At 40.7% G+C, this 16,608-nt stretch overlaps 1 long non-coding RNA gene across 1 annotated transcript; it reads right to left on the bottom strand.

Moving 5' to 3' along the window:
- Nucleotides 1–8,104: 8,104 nt before the first annotated feature.
- LOC123978221 lies at nucleotides 8,105–9,671 on the bottom strand. The gene is made up of 3 exons (XR_006826900.1): nucleotides 9,598–9,671; nucleotides 8,364–8,534; nucleotides 8,105–8,253 (listed from the first exon to the last, which is right to left on the bottom strand). It is a non-coding gene; the product is annotated as an uncharacterized LOC123978221 (long non-coding RNA).
- Nucleotides 9,672–16,608: the final 6,937 nt, after the last annotated feature.

Here is a 16,608-nt window from a genome sequence, read left to right as displayed (position 1 = left end):
CCAGTTGGTGCTTTTGAGTGCTGCAGCAGCCACTGGTCGGGTTACATAGTCTGCAGGATTTCCTTCAGTGTTAATAAAATTCCACTGGTGGGGATGAGAAGACTTCCTAATCCACGTGAGTCTGTCGGAGACACGGACATAAAATCGTTGTGAGGTGTTATGGATGTAGCCTAACACAATTTTGTTGTCTGTGTAGTGTTTCACTGAATGAATGTCAATGTCCATTTCTTCTTTGATGACTGCTATCTCAACTGCCAAGACAGCAGCACAAAGTTCAAGACGAGGGACTGTGTGAGCTGGACGTGGAGCTAGCTTGGATTTTGTCTCTCTCTGTTATGTGTTTTTGTACCCAAGGAAACAGGGATGCAAGGTCTTGGAATCTGGAGCTGCTCTAATACTCTCATGGAGTCTGTCCAGAGCGTCCACTGCTCCTGTTTCACTGTTGGAAGTGGGACCCAATCAAGCTGTTCAACAGCTAGTTCTCTCATTATGCTCCTTCCTCCCACTGTGACTGGTGCTACAAACCCCAAGGGGTCGAAGCAAACTGTTCACTGTAGAGAGAATGCCTCTTTTGGATAAAGGCTTCTCCTCTCTGGACACACAGAAGGCAAAACTGTCTGTCTCGAGGTTCCAGCTGAGACCTGGACTCCTTTGAAGAGGTAATGGTTCCACTGACACATCTATGTCCTTCAGATCCTTAGCTAGGTCCACCTCAGGGAATGCCTGCATAACGCTGCTTCTAAGAAATGAGAAAGTTTTGCTAACAATCCTTTATACAGGTATTAAATGGTTATTCTAAGCGAGACAAGATGATTCATGACTCATTGTATTTAAATGTAGTTAACATTTAGCTCAGTTTCACAAATGAATGGATCAATGCAGCCATGAATGTTATGAATACAGCGATAAATGATTGAGGAACTGTGTAATCAGATTAAGTGGAAAACTTTTCCATTGACCAGTACAGCCACAGAGAACATATTAAATATGAGAAGATGCTAAATCATCTTTAGTAATAACACATAGTATCAACCTATAAAATCACAGGAAAAATATGTGGTTCAGATTGCCAGTGAAGGTGCACTGGAAGGATGGAGGGAGGAGCTGTTCAATTCTTTGTGTGTGTGGATTAATACAGCATATATGGATGCTTTGTCTCACGTGCAGTTCAGCCAGCCTGTTCCTCTTGTTCAGTTCCCAAGAGCTTGGGCTTCCTTGGCCATAGTTTGGCTTGAGTAGATTGTCTCTCTCAGAAGGTGAATCACATCTCGTGCACCCACTTGGCTGGGTGTGCTGCAGTGTCTGCCTTCTGAGTTTGGCAAACTTAAACTTCATTCCAGTAATCTTTGTTGTGTAAGGAGCGTCACCCCAGATCTATTTTGACTTAATTATTTTCTTTATTATAATTTCTTTCTTAAGAATTAATGTTTGTTACTAATTGTACTCTCCCCTAATTGAAAACTTGCTACCACAGTTGCTGAAATAATAATATAAACATCCACTTTGCAATAAGTAGCCTATGTAATAGACTATTATTAATACACACACACACACACACACACACACACTGTGGGGCGGCTGTGGGTTGGCCGTTAATCGGAAGGTCTGCGGTTCAATCCCGGCTACTCCGGGCGGCGTGTCGAAGTATCCTTGGGCAAGATACTGAACCCCAAAATGCCCCTGGCGGCTGTTCCGCCAGTGTATGAATGTGTGTGAATGTTAGTTTCTGTTTGAGCACGAAAAGACAAGAAAGGCGCTATACAAATACGGAGCATTTACGTTTACATTCACACACAAATGAGAAAGTCAAATAAAATCAATATGCCAGCATTTCAGTGTACATCGCACCATGTTACATCTTCTTTCTGGATTAGTGGAAATGTGTAACTAGTTATGGTTAGTTCAGTTCCTGCATCACAATTGACATGTTGAAATTAATCAAACATGGTATATCAATTAATTTAAATTTGAATTGACAAGTTGGTTTCTTTTGTTCCTTTTTCCCTGTGTGGGTTCTTAATGAAATCCAGATATCATCCTGAGGGTGGATTATAGCATAAATTGTCCCATTGTCACGTAACTTTTATTGACGTCCTCTCTGATTCCTGGCAGGGTTATCACACCTGTAGGGTTCGGGTTAGTCGTAAAATGTGGCAATTGTGACTTAACTTCTCTTGATGTAATCCCTTGAGTCCTGGCATGGTTTGATTATACTCAGAATAAAGTGAAGACAGGACGTTTTTCTTCAGGTCCTGACAGAGCTTGTTTGTAAGTCAGAGGCCAGATGCAGGCTGTTTAGGAGAGGGCATCAGTTTTGTGTGAAATATTTAAATTGTTCACCATCATCATATTTCCTACAATTCCATCCATCTTTCTGCCTCACTAGTGTCACTTGTAACAATGTAACAAATGTGTACATAGAGAATAGCAGTAATCACTATACTATTACTTTGAAAACTTTTGTACGTTTATGTGTCCTTTTACTAGAAATAATTACTGGAGTAATGTTTCACATCTTGACATCACATTTGTTTCACACTGCACTTTCCATATAGTGACAATTACTGTAGTTAGTGTGCTTCATGTAACACGTTACCCACCTACCAAAAGTAGTCCTAATATATCAGGCTTGTCACAATGGGCTTGCCGGGGCAATGGGGATTGAACCCAAATACAGACAGAATAGGCAGGTAAAGTAAAGTTCAGAGATTTTTGTCAATAAGGCGTTTACAAACAGGTAAAGGCAGCAAGTAGCCTGGGAACTGAAGAACGGGGTGCTGCAGAAGACCTCATGCAGACAACCTGAGGGCTGGGAGGAGCAGAAGACTTCAGGGGGATAACCTGGGTGCTGGAAGGAGAGCTCAGGTGGGTGACGTGGAAGTAGGACTGAAGCCCAGTTGGAGACCTAAAATTGATGGCCTGGAGGCAGGACTGCCGATGAAACACAAGGAGCAGGGATTTACCCGTCCACCGACTGGACACCAGAAGCAGAAGTTGGCCGGGCCGCCGATGAAACACCAGGAGCGGGAAAGGGACAGAGAGCAATGTAGAAGGCTGGTGTGGGTGGTGGGCACAGTGTGGTTGATAAGAGGGACTTGGGAGCAAACTGTGACGAGGCTACAAACCTGTACCTCTGATCCTGTCCTTATGTGTCCTTATTATGTCCTATTTCTCCGTAGCGGGTCGGTCTGGCAGGAATTATCCCTTTGCAGTTAAGTGGACTGAATGCCACAGTTACAGATTACAGTTTACTCCAACATCTCAAATGTGTAGTTATGGGAACAGCGACAAAAAGTGCAAAAAAATAATAAATAATTTTTTTCATGTTAAACAGCATGACTGTCATGCCGTAGCAGCAGCTTTCGGTATATGCACACAACTGCTATGTTAAGTTCATACTCCTTGTCATTCGACCAATGCAAACCATTTCAAGATACAATCGCCACAGCGGGTACAATCAGCGCTTCTGTCAGACCAGCCAGTATAAGCAAAAATGGTCTTATTACAAATTCAAAGGTCCAGACGATCCAATCCAGTAAAAACATTAAGTCCAAAACACATTATTCCATCAATAAATCCCCAGGGACGGCTGCTGCATCGTTTCAGATTTGCCAGCAGATGTGGCTACTTTGTCATCATAACCGTAATGACTCCAATTTGGATGTAAACAAATGCGATATCTTGTATTAAAAATTAGCCACTGAACTCTGATCTTTCGATTGACAGCTAATTTGACCCAATAAGAGCTCACATGACCCTTTCACAGACTACAATAGCCAACAAGAGCCCGTGCTGTAAGGAAAGGCCAGCCCCTATTATTTAGTGGGTAGGCTGAGCCAATTTCAACCAATTGTGCCGATGACTTACACGTCGTGTAGTTAATAAAATTCTGAAAATAACGATATCCAGCTTTAAGTAGGAAGTTCATGATAATATGGAGCAATGCAGCAGCAGCTTGCCGCCAAGGGGCGGTGCTGTTTTTGAAAAAATACGCTAAGACATACCCTTAGAAAAACCTGTGTAAAGTAGTCAATTTTCATGGTATTGGTATAAAATTTAAACTTAGACCTTGCTTTGTGCCCCTGTTTTTGCCTCCTCAATTTTGGAGTTTCAACCCCTTTCTTAAGCTTCAGGCCTATTCAAGTAAAGCAAAATAATGAAATATATTATTATTTTAAGGAGTTTGTGATGTTTTGTGTTGTAATAACAGCTAGTGTACAGATTTACCCTTCACTGTCAAAATAGTGCTGCGTTATTGGCATTTATAGGTGAGCAAACAACCTTTTTGAGACTATTTTCCATGTTTGGTTTTAAGTAGCCTAATTAATATTTTTTAACCAAATTATCCCTACCAGATCCCGACAATCAGTATTAAATACTCCAACATTGCTCCAGAGTGTGCACAATAGACACAGCACATTCTGCGGAATGTGAGAATGCCAATTCAACAGACTAACATTCAAAAGAACAGTAAAGGAACATAACATTGAAAAAACTTACTTTTAAGTATAAATGATCCATCCTTGAGCTTCAGTTTTGAAGCGAATCCTTCTTTAAACGTTACTCCTCTTTATTAAGAAAGCAGTCGGAATTATAATGGTTACAACACACATGAAATTTTCCAGGAACGAAGGAAAGGGTCAAGAACATACTTGCTGAAAAGGAGTTATGTGAATCTGCACTGGATTGCTCTTCCTCAAGACCGGATGTGTGTCTCAGTTAAATAAAACTGAACTGCAAAACTGAATTTTGAATTGTAAGAACTGAATGTGAAAGTGTAAGTAAGTTGAATATTCAGTGAGGATCAAACAGTTTCAGAGCAAGTGAATTCAATTTCATAATATTTCTATTACCGATTCAGTTTTTCAGTTTTTGAGCAATTCAAATTGAAATAAAAATGAATCAAATTCAGTTTCTACCCTACTACTACTACTACTGTTTCCAGAACTAAGCTACAAAACAAGAGGAAGCCTCTTGACAGGGCTCCGCCTTTCCCAAAAGAAAGACCTTCTTATCTCCAATGCAGACTCTAGCTGTCTGTCCAGATTCCAGTGCTTCAACCGACCTGCAGAGCATCAGAAGCCGCACAGAAGATGGGAAGGCCTACTTCAAGACAGCTCTGAGAGAAATTGGCTACAAAGCTCGCTTCAAGTTCACCACCTACCACGTGGTGTCTGCTAATAAGAAGAAATAGAGAGAAAGAGAAAGGGGATTAATATGGGCACCACTCTTGCCCAAGGAAGCAACAGTGAAAGTAGAAAGAAATACAGTTATTGCATTACATTAGCAGTACATATGTACATATGAGATGTGATTTGTGTGAAATGGTGACCGGCTTGCTGTATCATCTGGAAGGTAAATGTAAAGCAGCTGCTGCCATCTTTAGCTACTTCAACATCTTGCCGAGCAGCCTCTGTTAATGATTGGGCTGAATGACTTTTGTAATACCAGAGTGTTTTTTGGAAAAGTTCAACAGATTCACTTGGGTGGCAACAATGCAGTGACATTTGGAAAAACTGAATAGTTTATGTGCTGATATTACCTCTAATTACAACTGCCGTGTGTTTGGTTTGATTAAAACTTAAAGTGGATTGAATGAGTTTTGTAAAAACCCTCTTCATCTGCAACAGCACTGTCAAGTCTCTGTGGCACAGGCTGGACTGATGGTAATCATTGTCAGTCACATCACTACTTTCAGCCATTTCAAAAGCTTAGTGATAGCAGCTTTGTGAGGGTTTGAACTAAATGATCAGTAACGCACTCACAATGGCAACGCTAACATGCTAATGTTAAGCAGGTGTACTGTTTACCATGGTCACCACCTTAATTTAGCATGCTACCATTTCGTAGTTAATGCTTGACGCTTCGGGAGGGGAGGTAGGCTTTATAGGGCCATCACTGCTTTTCATACCAAATAATGAAAAGGAAAAAAATTTACCTCATCACTCAATGAGAAATGTGGGCCTCTGTCTACATAATTTCTTTGTCATTGCTTGGAAACACTGCTATAGGAGGGTGTTTCCTACATCAAAGGAGACAAAAAGGAGAAATCTACTTCACAAAGGTCTGTCATTGGGAAGGACACCATCATGATGATAGACAGCGAGGATACACAGCTTTAATGCACAACAGAAATTATGAGAGGCAGCTATTTGAATGCACTATCAGGAAGCGTGCTCCAGTAGCCAACACTGCAGAATCGTTGAGAATAGCCGATCTGACATCAAATTCACACAGTAATTGCGCATAGGCGTACAAAACACATGACAGCATCCCATAGACTATGATACGTAAAAAAACCCCATCCCTGTCCAGATCAATCATGTTACGCATTATTAGTGACAGAAGATAAAGTCAGATGTACTGACGCACAAACATTTAAACTTGCTGACAGGACATTCAATTTTAGTTAAATTTTATACTGTATATTTCTCATTCATTGCAGCACCTAAAATGCTAATGGTCATCCTACAGAGACTGATTGAAAAGCCTTGTAAGGTTCTGTTTATTGTAGGTTTTTACAGAAAGCCTATTCACCGCTTTGAAATGTGTTTTATATTTTTTATTTGCTCCCGGGTCCGTTTCACACAGCCTGTCGCAGCCGTTAAAATAAAGGGGTTTCATTTTTCTTAGGTGAATATGACTATTATGAGCATATAGTTCGGTAGGCCTACTAAAATTAATTTTAATATGAACGTAGGCTATTTATTTTAGGTTAGTAGCTATCTTGTAGGCTATCACATAGACTGGTCATGTAGCCCCACCTTTTGCTTTAGTCATCCCCGCTATGGATGACTCTGATTGGTCATCTGCTGCTACACTCATGTCTGGATTGAGACTTACAGAGTTGATAACCAGCTACGTGTGGCGCTAATCCCAATCACAATTGTTAGTGAAGCCAGATAACGAAAACACATCCTGGGTATGTTGAACTTGCTTTGTGGTACAAGGCCCATTTGCTGCAGAAGGTGACTAAAAGCTCTAAAAAAGCTTGTAAGTAGGCCTTGACTTAAGATATTATGTCACAAGTCGAAAGTTAAAGACTGACTGTATTTCTTGAGGAAGCTTAAGAAGGCCAAATTCCCACGGCAAGTTCTTGTCAGCTTTTACAGAGGAGCAATAGAAAGCATCCTGACTGGAAACAACTGGTATGGGATGTGCACGGCCCAGGACCGGAGGGCTCTGCAGCGGGTGATTCAAACTGCTCAGGAGATCATTGGTACCCATCTCCCGAGCATCAGTGATATCGGTGAGGTGAGGTGCCTGCAGAGCCCAAAGGACACTAAAGGACAGTACCCACCCAGCCACAGCCTGTTCACCCTGCTGCCTTCTGGGAAGAGATATAGAAGTTTCTGCTGCCGCACCACCAGACTGCAGAGCAGCTTTTTCCCCCAAGCTGTGAGACTCTTAAACTTTAATTCATCCTCAGCACTGCTCCAGTGATGATAGTTTATTTCTGTTTACCATTTTTCATAATTGCTTCTATATCAGTGCGTATTGTCAGCTCTCAACCTACCTACCTACCTAACTGGTTTATCAAGATCAATGTTCATTGACATTGTACATAGTAAACAGCCAGTGATTCTCCCTTAAGGCAACACTGGATCCAGCATCTTGTCTGTAGAGCTGCAGGAAGTGAACAAACAGTCCAATCAGGACTGATCAGTCGCATGCCAGCAGTCAACAGGTCAACAAGACTGATTTGTGTGGGTGTATGCCTGTACGGTCAGGATGTGCTTCTCTGCAAATCACCCTCTTACTGGGCAGCAATCTGAGGCATGAAGTTGTGGGGAAATCACAGAATAGCCTGTTAAAAATTGTGCGGAGATGGAGGCCAGCATTGTGACACTATTATCTTTCCATTTGACATGAGATGTGCCACATTATTCATGACGAATGAATAGATGGAAGATCCCAAAGGCCTGGGTGAGTGGAGTCGGGCAAATAAAACAATAGATTAGTATTTACTGTTTGCAGTTGCTGTAGAAGCGCTGCCTGGAGATTACTCACAGACTGAGATACAGTCGTGATATGCCATTTCTTTAGGAATTATTAGACTGTGTAGATGTGCAGATTTTCATAGAAATAACATCAATTGTTAACATCTGTCTCATCCCTGCTTTATTTTGCACAAACACATTTGCAAATGAAATTCGAACGCCTCAGAAATCAGCCACAATCCATTGCAACTCTGAATGCATTATAGTCCCGTCCCACTGGCAAACAGCTGCTTGGCTGTTCTCTCACAGGAAGCTTGATTTCGATAAACACAGCAGATAAACATGCACAGTATTCAGTAATCACTGGAATAATAACAGTGCTCAGCTAGAATGCATGAGAGGTTAGTAATGTGTGTGATGCACCTTTAGGAGCTGCGGCTCGATGGAGAGATGGACGAGTGCTGTAGCAGCCGGTTGTGGCCTGTAGGGTCTCTTCACAGACCGGGGTGGGTGGGTCGATGCTCAGAAGCCAGACCCAATAGGGGTCCCTAATGGGGCCTGTATTGATCCTAGCATGGTGTTCACCCCATGGCTCTAATGGAAAAGACCAGAGAAACAAAGGAAAAAGTGCTCTCCACTCTCAGAATTTGGATCACACATTGGGGCAGAAGTGTTCACTTTGTCATGCCCTTCAGTTAGCCAAAACTGTTCTGAAGGATGTTTATTTGAGCAGTTGAAAGCAGAGTTTTTGTTCAGGGGTGAGCCAATACAGTAAAAGAGGAGCTGAGGAGGCGCATGCTGGAAATCCAGACTGCCCTTAAGTGCTTCACTCCCCTTTTGAAGAAGTGCTCACCAGCTATACAGCCTATATGTCCCTTACTGACGTTGATGTGGTATACTGAATGTCACTAAGTTTTGGGCTATGTTTGCGTATTAAGTGTGGTAAATGTAGTGTTGTAATCTAGACCACCCAAACATACAGAGCAATAGGGATGAGGATCGTTAATTTTTTTTAATATCGATACCCTTATTGAGACTGCTTAACGACCCGAGTCTTTATCGATACCACTGTCGATGCTTTACTATTATTTGGTGACAGTTATTTGGTAAGAACAGACCCAACGGGCCTGAGGACAATATTCAATGTGCAATAACATTGTTATATATTGAAATTACATATCACTTGCGATAAATAAACATAAATTGAAGTGTGCACATTAGTTGCCTGGTTTTTAATTTAATATTTTAAATACATCTAAATGTTGTTTCTAGAGCAGCAACATTAATCTTTACAACAGCAAACTCACTATATATAAACTCAATATGTGACATCACAACAGTGAGTGACGTTCAGAAAGAATGAATCTGCTGTTATTCACCGCCTGCAGGTAAGGTTACCTGGGAGAAGGAGGAACAGCTGAGTTTACAACAATGTGCCAGATTTTAAGACTACAGACCAGTCTGTGCTCCAGACAGACAGCTTTCTATTTAGCTTGTTTGTAACATTTGGCTAATGCCAAGCTAACGTTAGCTGTGCTTGTATAAAACGTACTGGATGACTGGAGGACAGAGCTCTTTAAATGGACCCTTCTACATGTTTAGGTGTGCTGATACAGTAATGTATTTTTACTCGTGATGTTTTATTGCACGTACTTACAGTAACGAGCGTAGCTGTCGGCAACTCGAGTAGTTTGAAGCTAACTTAGCTTCACCGTCTCCACGGCGACGGAGCGGCCTCTCTCTGCTGCCGCTGTGTGTGTGTGTGTGTGTGTGTGCTGATGAGAAACAGTCCTGACAAAAACAGTGATGACAAAAAACCTTAGTTTTCTTATTCATCGCGTTTCAAGTTAAACCACATTCGACACTCGAGACATAACGTTACATTATAGCACCCGGTCCACTAGTCTCGATAGCCGTATCGATACGCTCGGACCTTGATTTCTGGGTTTTGAGAAAGTTTGGAACCAGGTCCACTGGCGACCTGTCCAGGGTGTACCCCGCCTTGCGCCCGATGTCTGCTGGGATTGGCTCCAGCCCCCCCGCGACCCTGTATGCAGGATAAGCGGTTGACGATGGATGGAACCGGGTCCTTTTAGATCCCCATCCCTACAGAGCAACTAAGTTAATGTACATTTTTCATAGAAGTGGAGTCGTCTCTTCTCTCTGCTGTCACATCTCTTGGCTAGCGCTCTCACCCAAATGAGGGAGCGCTTCCACGGCTGTATGCAGCTGACATTGGCTAACGGTGAACCCAACTTACACATTGGCTACTTACAAAGGTTTTGCTGACATATCCTCCTACATTCACGTCCATGTGAAGGGGAGCGCGAAGGGGTGACAGCCGTTAACTGCAACAGCATTTTTTAATTAGCAATGTCACATTTTTGGATGCATTTGAAACTGTCGGTTTTACATCCAGTGAAAGTTAGGATGGTAACACATACCTCACATTTTCCCACAGTTTTGGTCTTGAAATAAGATATTTTATTTCAAGTTAGAGTCAGAGTTGACAGGTGTGGTGAGATTGCTAGGTCAGAGAAAGAGAGACCACAGGTCAAGACTAGGTCAAGCAAGTGGCCATAGTCACAGTGGCCCTCATTTATGAAAAGTGCGTACACCAAATTTCCAGCGTACACCCAAAACCACGGTGACTTAGAGAGATTTATCAATATGGACGTTGGTGTATGGCACGCTCAAATCCTACGCCAGCTCAGGAGGTGGTGTACATGTACGCAAGGTTTGAGTTAGTGTGGAAATGCACAGAAAAACAATTCCTAACACCACAAAACGCACTGACAAACTAAAAGATATATAAAGATATATTATGACCCACTGTAAAAAAAACAACATAGTAATTATAAACTTAAGTGTTTATTTTTGTGCAACATGGACTTCAATGTTTAATTTGTGTGACTTTACTAAGGCATTTGTACGTTATTTGGGGTTGCTTTTATTTCAGTGTATATCCAAACAAAAATAGGCTGTGACACAAATTCAAGTTGCAGGTCAAACTGACTATATTATTGCCTAAAAACAGAAAAATGCACGCTGCAGATTCACGGAACCAGCCACAAGTCAGCACCCAAATGCGCATTCAAAATGCCATCTAAGGTTGTTTTTTTTTTCCCGCAGTGTTTTGCTTTTCTCGACATTTTGAAGAGAATAATAAAATGTTTCTAAAGCAACACGAGATTGGTTTGTTTATGTTTTTCTTGCTCAGCGTTTGACTAATATCTTGCATTAAACAAAATGTAAGCATCATCCCTTGATATCGCAATAGTAGGAATTGTAGCCGCTTCAACGCAAAAACTATAACTGCACTTAAACAGAATGATGGATGACTGTTAGGATAAATCTGTACTCAGGCCTCAGCTATGCCCAGTGGAGCCTGTGCGCTTTACCTGACGTTTCAGGGTTAGGTCCGGCAGGTGCGCCCAGACTGCGTTCAATAATGAAAGGCTTTCAATGAACAAAAAATAATTCAGACTGACAAAATAATAAAAATGACATTCTTCTTCTTTTAAATAATAAAAATAATAATAATAACAACATTCTTCTTCTAAATAACAATAAGCGTCATTAATAATAAAAATCATAATAAGAAGAAGATTAGAAATTGTCATGCAATTATTAATGTGAGCCGGTGGGCCTCCCCCAGTCTGACTCTGGCTCCTCTTCAGAGCCGAGACGCGCCTCTTTGTGACGATCTTTGTATCGGACCACGTTTTTTCCCCCTACAATAAAGAACAATACAACGCATGCTTAACTTGATAAATATTGGTCTATATTAAGCAATAAAACATTCTTACCTCTGCTGGAGTGCGCTTCTCAACCCCCACACTATTAACAGAAGTCGTAATTTGGGTCCATATTTTGTTTTTGTGGGCGCCTTTAATCCCACTCTTTAAACTCCCAAATAAAACAATTTTATTTCTTTCCACTGGTGATGGTGTTAATTCTCCGTCTGACAAGTTCTTTGCCATCTTCCGTGTGTCCATGGCGTAAAATGAGGGCGTGGGGGAAGCGGAAACTTGAATATATAGGGGTGTGTTATTCTAATGACGATCGTTTTCAGCCGCGGCATTTATCAAGGGCAGGTATTGCGTGCACCTGGATTTCAAAGGTACGCACAGCTTCATAAATCACACGGTGAGAGGAGTGTAAGCATAATCTTACGCCAACATATACGGCCGTTTCTACGCAAGAATGATAAATGAGGGCCATTGTGCTAAGTGGCAGGGGATAGAGAAGAGGAAGGCTTAATGAGGATAATGTTAGTATGATTTGTAAATGACTAGGGTTGTGGAGTAAATGGTTATCCATACTGTGGGGATGTTCAAAGACCTGACGTCATTTCTTTTTGCCTTTATTAGATAGTGACAGCTGCAGAGAAAGACAGGAAAAGCAGAAGAGACATGCAGCAAAGGGCGGTGGGTTTGAATCAAACCCAGGCCACTGCGGTAAAGAATCAGCCCTAATGGTGCCACAAACGTGAACAGTTTTGATGTCATAACTCTTGCTAAGTCATTGAAAGCTATAGTAGACGGTAGTCATGTTAGTGAGATCTACATTAGGACTCCAGTGAGTCGAACCGAAGTTATGTCATCATGAAATACAATAGCAGTGATAACAATGTGAGCCATAAAAGAAAACTAGTGATGTCACTGAGATCTACAGTAGGACCTTTTGTGATGACCTGTGAGCTACAGTAGAAATGGAGTTATATCATTGAAAGCCACAGTGGCTACTAGTGATGTCATTGAGAGCTACAGTAGAAATATAGAGAACACATTTGCAAGGGAGACCCTGTGAATGCTCTGTTTCTCCACGATCGCAGGGAAGTTATTGTTGTGTTGCCTTGCAATGAATTACTGAAAGAAAGTCCCTGGATGTGTGCTCCTTGTTCAGTATACAACACAGCGCATAGTTATACCCACTAAATATGCACTATGCATGCACCCTAACAAAGGGTGAAGATGGAATTCTCTGTCTCCATGAGGACTGATTAAGTTTACAGAGATCATATACAGTATATCCAGGAATAATGTGCAATGACATAACTTTCACAATTCTAAGGAAAAGGGGTTTTGTCAGGCTTGGGCCCCGACAGGATTTCTTTTGTTACCATTTCTGCTTGAACTTTAGAATGGCAACTGTCTTGGGTACATTTGGAAAAAGTCTGCTAAGTAAAAAAAAGGAAATATAATTTATTTATACAACAGATAACTAAAAGACATAAATTGGAGACAAAAGACATAAGTAATAAATAAAATAGAGATCAAATTCACTAATAAATAAAACTTGTGTATTGTTGGATTTTATAACTATCCTCTTCCATGTGTCATCCTCAGCTTCAAAGAATGCATTTTTCTATCCTGTCAACATTCAGCTGCGAAACGTACTTTTCTTTTGATAGATGTCTCCCTTTGTCATAATTTATTGCAGCTATCATTACTGCAGATTCACTGATTACCAAATTAACCTTCAGATCACTATTCAACTGTAATTGTTAACAAGAAATGTTTGCCGGCAATTGCTCATTCTATTTCAGCCACTGGTGCAGCTGTCAGCTGCTGTGCACATCTGCAGGTCTAAATTGAGTCTATGGAGGAGAGAACACGCAGCAGCCAGCACAGAGAGGCTTTCCAATACAAAAAGGATACTCTGCATTATAGCGCAAACTTTTCCACATCCTGCCGAGTTTGACCAGATCACTCAGCTGTGATTTATAGCAAAGCTCAACTAAATGCATGATAAAATGATTGCCTGAACATTAAAGTGCTGTTCTGCTGATGTTTAGTGAGTCGACTCAGGAAGCAGAAGTTTTGCTTTCTTCTTTCCTAAACCAATAAAGACTCAGTCAACATTACTGCAAGGCAGGCAATAATTCATTTCACCTTTATACTTGGAATATCCATGTGGAATGATTTTAAAGCATGAAATAACTGGATTAGAGGATGTCTTCCATCAAGTTTCGCCCTAGTTTGACCATCACAAAACCGGTGATGTTTTTCCACCTGCTATCTCTCACAAAATGTCAGTGGTATCCGTGTTCTTTGAGAATAAGGTTTTGGCTTTTACAATTTGTGCTTTAATTTGCACATTTTTATTTACCTTGACCTGATGGTCTGTGAGTTATCTCATTTGTTTCTCAGTCCTGCTGCATAAGATTTACTTTTATATGAGGAAACACTCAGTACCAATGCAGGAAGTGTGCAATGCAGACAATGTGTGAAAGGTCTTCAAGGGTTTGCAAGGGAGTAACGATGGTACAGACACTGAGGGGGTACAAATGAAAGCCCTCCCCCACAATAAAAAATTTCCCTCGAAAATTAGATTTTTATACACACAATTTGCACATTGAGAACATATTTTTGGACGTCTACATCGACCATTTAAATTCACATTTAAACTAGTAGTCTGTGATTTCTCTGAGATAGTCGAGAGGTTCCAACTGCAGACCTCCTCTGTCAGGCCGGTCAGGACAGGAAATACAAGGAAAAACTGCAAAATAAATGCGTGCGATTTGACAGGAAACGCATTCAAAAATTATAAAGTTTAATCACGTAGACATTACTCGTTACACATTGTAACGAGAAACTAGCAGGCTAATTCCTTAAATATAGCATATTGATTTGAGCCTATTCTACATAGCTCTCAACGTGCTAATGTAGCAACAAAGCCCACTGTATATCGCTTCAATCATTCAACTAGTAACAGTATCTTTTTTTACAGGCACTATTTATTTATTCTGTCAAAATATGATGTTAACTCTGTCCATACAGCCACATCCATTCACAGAAAAACATCGTCGTTGATTAAGAGTGTAACTTAGCCTCTCTTCCAGTCATCCTAAAAGAAACACACACACACTTCTCATTCATAATTTATCTTTGAAGAGTAATATACTATGGCATTTTACTGCAATCAGCTGAATTTAATAGGAAAAACAGACAACTGTGGAAACTGGACTACAATTTGAGCTTCGTGGGAGTCTGTAGTATAGGACGTTACCGGCGAGGTTTAACAAATAAATAATAGAAGCCTGGACAGAGACTTCATTGCTCATTACGTGGTCAGCACTTTCTCTCACACACAGCAGCCCACTACTTGCCCCAGATGTGTGTGAGACTGCAACAAAGTTGAAGTTTTAAAAGCCTGAAACAAACCAACAAAGACTACTGCTCAAGGAGAGACCGCAAACCCGCCCTTCATGGTATCATATTAATAATTAATCATGTCGTAATGACATTCATGCAGTGCGCAGCATAGTTTGTTTGGAAAACGTCTTTGTGTTTATCTTATTAATATAATGTACATTTGTCATTAAAAATAATGCTTGTTGGTAAATGAATTATGACCCCCACAGATGCATGATTAAGAGCTCAGACCGTAACTAGAATCCTGCTGGACTATGTCGACTATCAAACTGTACAATCTGTAAAAATGAACACACATGCAATACAACATGTATACCTGTATCGATAATTTTGTAAATATCCACTTTTTAAAAATGAATGGAGATAATAGCCTACTGTAATAATACTGTTACTTTATTCACTGTACACACACAGATTACACAGTTAGAAAAGGAGTTGGCAGCAGATGATTTGCATTATCCAAAACGTTTTTAAAAAAGTCTGAATGCATGGGTCTTGGCATGTTATATCAAAATATCAACCACTATGAGTATTTGTATCTAAATCACGCAAATTAGGATGCCAACAGTGGCTGTGGTGAGGAGTAGTATCTTTATGTGGGTAACTGTTTAAATAACCCTGTGTCAAACATCTCACTGCTCCAAAACAGCTGATTCAAGTTATCAATTGGTTATGAATCCTGAAGTTGCTTCAATCAGCTGTGTTGAAGCAGGGAGAGATTAAATCATGCAGGACAGGGGGTAACTTTCTCCAGGAAATGGTTGGGAAACACTGTCGTAGTACATAAACTTCAATTCAACTAAGATCAATTCATACAGCCAGCAAAGTCTTTGCACACTGTTTAACGTTAAGGGTGAAAAGCTACACCGAACGGTCTAAACCATATAGATTTTTATTTTATCATCTTTTGGACAAATAACTAACCTGAGCGTCGTCGACATGTTAAGACAAATGCAAACCTATGCCCTTGCAAAATGTTTTAAAAAAACGAACACACTGTTGCTACATACAGTCTATGAGTAGCTCATGTTATCCAAAGGAAAAAAAAGCTAATCCTGCTACTTAAGGAGCTAACGCTAGCCACCATTGGCGTAGCCGAACGTTACCTATGTAGAACGATAAATAACCTAACTTACACACGTGTAACATTCTGTAATTTGTGTGATGTAGATGTACAATATTGACAGCGGTAGCTATTGACGGCGAACATATACCAAGAGCAATGCATTCAGACTTTACTCAATGTTTTGGATAATGCTAACCAGTCACCTACCGCTGTCGCGAAACAACCGAGAACGTATCACTTTACGTCCTGTGGGGACGTAAAAAACTGACTGCGGTTGGACCCCTCTCGATATAGTGGCTGCCCCTCCATTTGTTTTGGTCAGTTTCTACTGTTTGCTGACTTTAAATACACATATTAATTAGACACTAGCTTTGTGACTAGATATCATTATTTTACCAGAAGAACAGCTCCATTTTGAGAAACGTGAATTTAGCGAAGCCAG

The sequence above is a fragment of the Micropterus dolomieu genome, linkage group LG10, assembly GCF_021292245.1.
Source record: "Micropterus dolomieu isolate WLL.071019.BEF.003 ecotype Adirondacks linkage group LG10, ASM2129224v1, whole genome shotgun sequence".
NCBI classification, from domain to species: Eukaryota; Metazoa; Chordata; class Actinopteri; order Centrarchiformes; family Centrarchidae; genus Micropterus; species Micropterus dolomieu.
The sequence above is the reverse complement of the archived record's forward strand: the minus strand, read 5'-3'. Positions and strand labels throughout refer to the sequence as shown.